The sequence below is a fragment of the Pongo pygmaeus genome, chromosome 14 (genome assembly GCF_028885625.2).
Source record: "Pongo pygmaeus isolate AG05252 chromosome 14, NHGRI_mPonPyg2-v2.0_pri, whole genome shotgun sequence".
NCBI classification, from domain to species: Eukaryota; Metazoa; Chordata; class Mammalia; order Primates; family Hominidae; genus Pongo; species Pongo pygmaeus.
Genome location: NC_072387.2, coordinates 96560698 through 96570825, shown reverse-complemented (window position 1 = coordinate 96570825; position 10128 = coordinate 96560698).

Below are 10128 nucleotides of genomic sequence, written 5' to 3'. Positions count from 1 at the left end.
GGAGGGTGTATGTGTTGAGGAATTTATCCATTTCTTCTAGATTTTCTAGTTTATTTGCGTAGAGGTGTTTCTAATATTCTCTGATGGTAGTTTGTATTTCTGTGGGATCGGTGGTGATATCCCCTTTATCATTTTTTATTGCATCTATTTGATTCTTCTCTCTTTTTTTCTTTATTAATCTTGCTAGCGGTCTATCAATTTTGTTGATCCTTTCAAAAAACCAGCTCCTGGATTCATTGATTTTTTGAAGGGTTTTTTGTGTCTCTATTTCCTTCAGTTCTGCTCTGATTTTAGTTATTTCTTGCCTTCTGCTAGCTTTTGAATGTATTTGCTCTTGCTTTTCTAGTTCTTTTAATTGTGATGTTAGGGTGTCAATTTTGGATCTTTCCTGCTTTCTCTTGTGGGCATTTAGTGCTATAAATTTCCCTCTACACACTGCTTTGAATGCATCCCAGAGATTCTGGTATGTTGTGTCTTGGTTCTCGTTGGTTTCAAAGAACATCTTTATTTCTGCCTTCATTTCGTTATGTACCCAGTAGTCATTCAGGAGCAGGTTGTTCAGTTTCCACGTAGTTGAGCGGTTTTGAGTGAGATTCTTAATCCTGAGTTCTAGCTTGATTGCACTGTGATCTGAGAGATAGTTTGTTATAATTTCTGTTCTTTTACATTTATTAAGGAGAGCTTTACTCCCAAGTATATGGTCAATTTTGGAATAGGTGTGGTGTGGTGCTGAAAAAAATGTATATTCTGTTGATTTGGGGTGGAGAGTTCTGTAGATGTCTATTAGGTCTGCTTGGTGCAGAGCTGAGTTCAATTCCTGGGTATCCTTGTTGATTTTCTGTCTCGTTGATCTGTCTAATGTTGACAGTGGGGTGTTAAAGTCTCCCATTATTAATGTGTGGGAGTCTAAGTCTCTTTGTAGGTCACTCAGGACTTGCTTTATGAATCTGGGTGCTCCTGTATTGGGTGCATATATATTTAGGATAGTTAGCTCTTCTTGTTGAATTAATCCCTTTACCATTATGTAATGGCCTTCTTTGTCTCTTTTGATCTTTGTTGGTTTAAAGTCTGTTTTATCAGAGACTAGGATTGCAACCCCTGCCTTTTTTTGTTTTCCATTTGCTTGGTAGATCTTCCTCCATCCTTTTATTTTGAGCCTATGTGTGTCTCTGCACGTGAGATGGGTTTCCTGAATACAGCACACTGATGGGTCTTGAGTCTTTATCCAATTTGCCAGTCTGTGTCTTTTAATTGGAGCATTTAGTCCATTTACATTTAAAGTTAATATTGTTATGTGTGAATCTGATCCTGTCATTATGATGTTAGCTGGTTATTTTGCTCGTTAGTTGATGCAGTCTCTTCCTAGTCTCGATGGTCTTTACATTTCGGTATGATTTTGCAGTGGCTGGTACCAGTTGTGCCTTTCCATGTTTAGCGCTTCCTTCAGGAGCTCTTTTAGGGCAGGCCTGGTGGTGACAAAATCTCTCAGCATTTGCTTGTCTGTAAAGTATTTTATTTCTCCTTCACTTATGAAGCTTAGTTTGGCAGGATATGAAATTCTGGGTTGAAAATTCTTTTCTTTAAGAATGTTGAATATTGGTCCCCACTCTCTTCTGGCTTGTAGAGTTTCTGCCGAGAGATCCGCTGTTAGTCTGATGGGTTTCCCTTTGATGGTAACCCGACCTTTCTCTCTGGCTGCCCTTAACATTTTTTCCTTCATTTCAACTTTGGTGAATCTGACAATGATGTGTCTTGGAGTTGCTCTTCTCGAGGAGTATCTTTGTGGCGTTCTCTGTATTTCCTGAATCTGAATGTTGGCCTGCCTTGCTAGATTGGGGAAGTTCTCCTGGATAATATCCTGCAGAGTGTTTTCCAACTTGTTTCCATTCTCCCCGTCACTTTCAGGTACACCAATCAGACGTAGATTTGGTCTTTTCACATAGTCCCACATTTCTTGGAGGCTTTGCTCGTTTCTTTTTATTCTTTTTCCTCTAAACTTCCCTTCTCACTTCATTTCATTCATTTCATCTTCCAGGGCTGATACCCTTTCTTCCATTTGATCGCATCGGCTCCTGAGGCTTCTGCATTCTTCACGTAGTTCTCGAGCCTTGGTTTTCAGCTCCATCAGCTCCTTTAAGCACTTCTCTGTATTGGTTATTCTAGTTATACATTCTTCTAAATTTTTCTCAAAGTTTTCAACTTCTTTGCCTTTGGTTTGAATATCCTCCCGTAGCTCGGAGTAATTTGATCGTCTGAAGCCTTCTTCTCTCAGCTCATCAAAGTCATTCTCCGTCCAGCTTTGTTCCGTTGCTGGTGAGGAACTGTGTTCCTTTGGAGGAGGAGAGGTACTCTGCTTTTTAGAGTTTCCAGTTTTTCTGCTCTGTTTTTTCCCCATCTTTGTGGTTTTATCTACTTTTGGTCTTTGGTGATGGTGATGTACAGATGGGTTTTTGGTGTGGATATCCTTTCTGTTAGTTTTCCTTCTAACAGACAGGACCCTCAGCTGCAGGTCTGTTGGAGTACCTGGCCGGCCGTGTGAGGTGTCAGTCTGCCCCTGCTGGGGGGTGCCTCCCAGTTAGGCTGCTCGGGGGTCAGGGGTCAGGGACCCACTTGAGGAGGCAGTCAGCCCGTTCTCAGATCTCCAGTTGCACACTGGGAGAACCACTGCTCTCCTCAAAGCTGTCAGACAGGGACATTTAAGTCTGCAGAGGTTACTGCTGTCTTTTTGTTTGTCTGTGCCCTGCCCCCAGAGGTGGAGCCTACAGAGGCAGGCAGGCCTCCTTGAGCTGTGGTGGGCTCCACCCAGTTCAAGCTTCCAAGCTGCTTTGTTTACCTAAGTGAGCCTGGGCAATGGCGGGCGCCCCTCCGCCAGCCTCGCTGCCGACTTGCTGTTTGATCTCAGACTGCTGCGCTAGCAATCAGCGAGACTCCGTGGGCGTAGGACCCTCTGAGCCAGGTGCGGGCTACACTCTCCTGGGGCACAGTTTCCTAAGCCCGTCGGAAAAGCACAGTATTCGAGTGGGAGTGGCCTGATTTTCCAGGTGCCGTCTGTCACCCCTGGAAAGGGAACTCCTTTACCCCTTGCGCTTCCCGAGTGAGGCAATGCCTCGCCCCTGCTTCGGCTGGCGCACGGTGCACTCACCCACTGACCTGCGCCCACTGTCTGGCACTCCCTAGTGAGATGAACACGGTACCTCAGATGGAAATGCAGAAATCACCCGTCTTCTGCGTCGCTCGGGCTGGGAGCTGTAGACCGGAGCTGTTCCTATTCGGCCATCTTGGCTCCTCCAAGAAAACATGTTTGACTTCATTAACATAATAAAAATTGTGAGGGGCTTTCAAAATTATTTCAAGTCCTACATCTTACATTTATGCAGTTTTAAGAATACTCTTCTAAGACTATAATAAACATTCTCATATTCATTCACTGCATAACATGAGGCAGACGTAAGCTCATGAACATTCTCAGCTTCTTAGACTACTTTTTAAAATCTAGTTTTGTTGTAATATTCAAGAAAATCCAGGATTTCCATTTTTTAAATCCTTGTTTTTCTTATAATTTCAAGGTTTTCATTTCAGGGTAACATATGGGGACACTGGTTAACTAAAGACAAAGGCAGATTACAAGGTTCAAATTTTTCACTCTTATCTCACAAAACAATAAAAGCTGTAAGAAAAAAAATACCTGGATGGAAATCATGCCTTTGGCATAAATTGAAGACAGAGAATGCCCAAACTTCAAAATAAATGCAAAGTATAAAAGTAAACACTTCAAATCCCAGCAAGCACTCTCTCAGGTTTCTACCCTTCCAAAAAACTTCAGGGAAGGCAAACCTAAGATGAAGAACATTTTAACAGGCAATTGATCTCAAACCACTACCAGAAAGAGTTAAGTCTGCCCTAAGGCTTAAAATTCTGAAAACACAAAGTTCTTGCAGGTTGTAAAGTAGAACAGTCTTCTAAGAACTCTGATTCTGAGTTCAGACACAAATGTACCACAGCATAAATGAACTGCAACTTTCCCAACAACAAAGACGAACCTTGTAACTTCTTGTCTCAACATTCATTACCTGTTATAGTTTCTATGATTCATTCATTATTTTGAATCTTTTATCATGTAATTACTCTGTTTCAGACAGAACAAGAGAGTAGGAGGAAATAAAACCTGAAAAAGAAAAAGTTAAATATGATAAAACAGATAATTATGCATATGGTTAATTAAAATCATATGATGTGCACGACTATTCTAGCTGTAAACTTGATCAGTAGTTATTCTGCTTATTCTCTGCCCTCTTAAACAGAAGTCAAACGCACCGTGTATCAGGGGTCCCCAACCCCTAAGCCACTGGCCTGTTAAGAACTGGGCCACACAGCAGGAGGGGAGCCACTGTCAATTGAATATTACAACCTGAGCTCCACCTCTTGTCATATCAGCAGCTGCATTAAATTCCACAGGAGTGTGAAACCTATTGTAAACTGTGCATGTGAGGGACCTAGGTTGCATGCTCCTTACAAGAATCTAATGCCCAATGATCTTAAGTGGAACATATTCATTTCCCCCACCCACTCCCATCCATGGAAAAATTGTCTTCCCCCTGGTAATAAACACCAACAAATTAGTAATTTGCACTTTCCACATAAATTAATATTGGAAACATGTTATTACAAAACTAACTTCTAAAGAATGAACATTCCAACAATCAATACATGTAAAACAATTTGTGAAGGTAAGTAGGGTTATGTCTCAAAGTATACTGAATAGAAACCCACCATACAGAATGTTTTAGAAGGATTAAAGTGGAAAGTGAGCATTTAAAATATTCTATTGTTTAATTTTTACCACTATATTGAAGTATGACAAGTTATCTTCTTGATTTCTAATTCAATAAAAGAATAATATATTAAGGCATAAGCTCAGTGTCAGTCTTTTTATTTTTATCCCCAGAACATTTTTTGGATGAAATACTTCTGTAATAATTTTAGGTAAATTAAAAAATGCTTCATGGAGACTCTAAATTTGTATTATATAAACCTAGAATGTCTTTCCACAATATCATGTGAAGTATGATCTATTAATTTCAATTTCAGATTTTTTCTGCTTTGTTATACATACATAATCTAAATGCTTATACTGGCTCAATTTGATTATTCAGGACTTTTGTTTAGAGGAGAGGTTATCTGGAGAAATAAAATATGGTAGCATTTTAGGAATAGAAAAGGAAATTAAAGAGCATTAAAACTAGAGAAAATAGCTTTTGTTTACTTAAAGTAATACATATATAATCATGTTCTTAAGTGTCAAAAAATGAAAAATAAATATTTTCTCAGATGCAATGTTTGATTATTTATTGGTATATTTTTGTATGCCTAGGAGGTGTTGTGTAAGTACTCTTACATATTGGAAACCATTCTATGATTAAGAAAATAATATCCTATTTTATCATTGAGAAAACTAAGGCAAGGAAGGTAAAGTAGCTTTTTTAGTGCCTCACATTTAATTGTTGATGAATCCAGGAGTCTACTAACAATTTCGGACTCAAGAGCCAGCATTATTAGCCACTCACCTACATCACTGATCATTTGAATTATCTTATATAAGTGATGCAATAAAATAGCACACTACATAAAAGGAGTCAACAGGTAATATGGCATTGAAATGCATTTTTTCATTTAAATACAATATGTGTTTAATAGCATGCAATAAATTATGACAACATATATTCTATTTATAGACTATTTTAAGAATAACATCTAAAACACACATTTGGAATGTTTGCTAGTTTAAGTGAACATTTTTCTAATCAGATTTACTCTGGATTGACACACAAAACATACCAGATAGTGACAAGTAAACACATTAGTAATAAACATCTTATTAATTGTGCAAACATTATAAAATTAAGTTTTTAAATGGTACTGTATTGTCAGAAAGGCCTTTCATTAATTTTTAGCATTTACAGGGAAACTTAGAAAGAGCATAAATAATCTGTAAACTATCACTGTACATTTCATATTAGTTTTTATTTATGTCTTTAGGTTTATAAGGAATAAATGTGATGTACTAATAATTTAAACAGTGCTAAACACCAAGTTTGAAACAAATTAAGAATTCAAAAAATATTGTTTGTTGTTTTTAATACTATATGTTGTCTAGTTTAAACATGCCTATGCTATTATTATATAACACAATTACAAATACTGACAGAATTTTGTTACTTTGTCTTTGCCAAAGAACAAGGAAACACTTTACTTTATATTCCAGCAGAAAAGCATTATGCACAACAAACTCTGTGCCCAAAAAAACCTCCCTAGATCTATTCAGCTGATGAAAATTGTTTTGTGAACTGTCTAGGTAATCAACCCTCACTAAACTTTAACTCCACTATTTCCTGAGACGTGTGATGAGGTTATTGGGTGAAGGTGCAACACTGTCAGCTGAAGATCCATAGTTCTTTGATGAAAATTGGCTGAGTCTGGATAGAGAGTAAATGGAAAAAAAATAGGAATAATTGCATTTTGCGGCTTAAGCAAAAAGTTTGAATTTTATATAATTTTGTTTTACCATTTTACATATACATAGAATCATCATTTGTCAGTGTCATTAAGCAAATTGATATGTAATATCACCATAATTCAGTTCTTCACCCTTACTCCCATGTAAGAGGTATAAACACATACAAGGCTCTTGATACCTATTACCAGAGGGCCAATTAAAATGTGTAAAATCTGTGTGTGAATTATAAATCTTATGACTGAACTCTTAAAAATCAGCATTTTAACTAAATAATCTCTATTGAACCATTAAAGTGCACCAAATTTCTGTTTAATATTGCATTTATTTAATTTCTAGTGAAATTGAATATATTTTTCACGTAAATATAACCAAGTTTTATCATTTGGCATTTTTCTATTGAGTGTATTTTTAAATAAGCTATGTTACAAACATGTCACTAGTTTTTAATATGATTTTAATTTTATTATATCCTCAATGTTCAATAAGGTGAATTAAAGAACAGTATAAAAAAATTAAAGTTAATAAAATCAAATAATATTTGCATTTTCATATACACAGAATACATGACCAAAGTAATATATGTGCACCTTTGGCACTTTTTCAGCTTTTGTTTTCTGTTTGCTTCTAATATATAATTTTTAAAAATATTATTTTTATTTGGATTATTTAAATTTTATTTCTCTTTACATGCAAAATATATGATGTACATTACTATAATGTTTAGCATCTGTTTTGAACTTTGTCTTCAATTTACTTTACATTTAATTTTATATTTATTACATTTAAGATGTTATAGTTAATTTAATTTTACATTAACTTAATTAAGATGTTTTTCTAAAGCTCCCCAACAGTTAACAGTTTAATAGCATTAGATTTTTGAGAAAGAAAAAAAAATTCAAGAATGTATATTGATAGGGAAAAATTAATCTAGATAGTAAATAGAGTTTTCTTTTATTTAACAAAATACATAAGCCTTTTAAAGTTGTTCAAAGATTAATAATTCTTGAACAATATTTTATAATATATCGATACAGAGTAAAGCAACAAAAGGATTTTGATTGATTATTATTATTGACGCTGGATGGAGAAGGAAAAATGTTTTCTTTTAACAGAAGATAGAAAATGAGACATTGTGTGATTTTTATTTATGTAATGAAAGCAGTTCATAATCAAGCAGGAGTAATAATCTACATTCAAGTAAACCAATGCTAGCTTTTATGTTTCTGCTCCTTGGATGTTTGCCTACGATATCATATTTCTGTAAAAATCCTCTCAAATAATATATATTTTATTCTACAATGAATTAGTGATTGTTTCATTAATTTAAAATTCCATCTTTTAATATATTTCTGAATATTTTATGTCACATTCTCTTCCATTGATACATATATTTATATTTATTTGGGAAAAAAGCCTTGTAATAGCCTTATATTGAATTTTTATATCTAGTATTAGAAAATTTTTCTCATGATTCCTTAATAATGGTTTTAATTATTTTAATCCCGGAAATTATTTTAAAAATATACCACCTGAAATAAAATGTAAACAAACAGTACATTCCATTTTGTAACACCTCATCTTTGTCATTATTTTTATACAATTAAATTCTACGTATATTCTAACTTACAAGTCTATGCTATTATTTTAACTTTAAACTGTGTTATATTTTAAAGCAGACAAAATTTAGGAGAAAAGAACTGTTTTTTATCTTTAGTACACATTGAGTGTTTCTGATATTCTTAATTTCATTTTACAAATCTGACTTTATATTGAGACTAGTTTTCCTTTACTCTCAATGTTTCCTTTAAAATTTCTTATTATTTAGGTCTGTTGTTAACAATTTCTTTAAGCTCCTACATGTGTGACACTACTTTGTCATATTCGTTGGGTATAGAATTTTAGATTCGAGGTTTTTAATTATAGATTTTCAAATACCCTTTCATTTTGTTATATCTTATATTATTTCAAAGGAGACATCTGTAATTGTGTTTATTTTAGTTCCATTGAATGCATTTGAAGTTTTTTTTTTTTTTTTTTTTTGAGACTGAGTCTGGGTCTGTGCCAGGCAGGAGTGCAGTGCTGCAATCTTGGCTCACTGTCATCTCTGCCTCCCGGGTTAAAGCAATTCTGCCTCAGCCTCCCCAGTAGCTGGATTACAGGCAAGCGCCACCACACCCAGCTAATTTTTGTATTTTTAGTAGAGACAGGGTTTCACCATGTTGACCAGGATGGTCTCAATGTCCTGACTTCCTGATCCACCAGCCTTGGCACCCCAAAGAGCTGGGGTTACAGGCGTGAGCCACCGCGCCTGGTCTGAAGTTTTTTTCTTCTGGCAGCTTTTATGAATTTTTTCTGCATCACTTGTTTACAGAAATTTGCCACTTTGAGGGATGTGTGTGTGTATGTGAATGAATTTGCAGATTTTTCTTTTGCTTTGCTTTTTCAATTGCTGGGTTTATAATTTCCATTAAATTTTCCAAAAAGTGGCAATGTATCTTTAAATATTTTTCTAAATCCAAATTTTCCATTTCTTTCTGGGAGTGCAACTACAGATAGATTACAATGCTTAATATTATCTCATTTGTTCTCTGATGCTATGTTCAATTTATTTTCAAATTTTTTTCTCTCTTTCCTTCAATTGGATGGTTTCTATGATTTTTCTTTCAGTTCATTTAACTTTTCTCTGCACGGTGACGTATTTTGTTAAGTCCATCCAGTTAATTTTTTTCAGACATTTTATTCTTCTGTCTTGGAATTTTTACTGGGTTCTGCTGTGTAATTTCTATTTCTCTTCTTCTAATGTTTATATTTTATTTTAAATCCCAGAACCTCCATCCATCAGCCTGTCTGATTATTCATCTGTTATCCCCTCTATCAAATTGATGTCTTAAAGTTGTTACTTGCTAATTCCATAATTTATGTCATTTCTGGGTCTATTTCTAATGACTAAATTTCCTATTGGTTATAGATCCCATTTTCCTGGTTCTTCACTCATCTAGAAATCTCTCCTGGATATAGTGCATTGCAAACATTAACTTTGTCCAACTTCTGCACTATTTCTTTCAAATAATGTGGACTTTTTATGAGCACGTAGTTAATTTATGTGTACATTCGTCTGTATTGTTGTAGTTTATTTTAAAGCTTCTTTTAAGTTTTGTTAGTAGCGTTCTCTAGAGATGGCGGACTCCAACTTGTAATGTGAGGCTTTTCTGGCCTTCCTCTCTAGAATGCCCTGTGTTTTTAATGACATGTGTCCACTCTGGTTGTTTGGGACTTGAACATGTCCTGTGCTGCTCATTGCTTAGCATATAACTCTACAGTACATTGTCTTTTAATAGAAGTTGTTTATTGCCCTTTTAACGGAGACCCAGTGTATTACTCAGGGTTCTCCAGAGGGACAGAACTAATAGCATATATGTATAAATAAAGGCAAGTTTTTTAAGGAGTATCACTCACAGGACCACAGGGTGAAGTCCCACAATAGGCCTTTGCAAACTGAGGATCAAGGAAGCCAGTTCGAATCCCAAAACCTTAAAAGTAGGTAAGCCGGCAATGCAGACTTCAGTCTGTGGCTGAAGGCATGAGAGCCCCTGGCAAATCACTGGTGTAAGTCC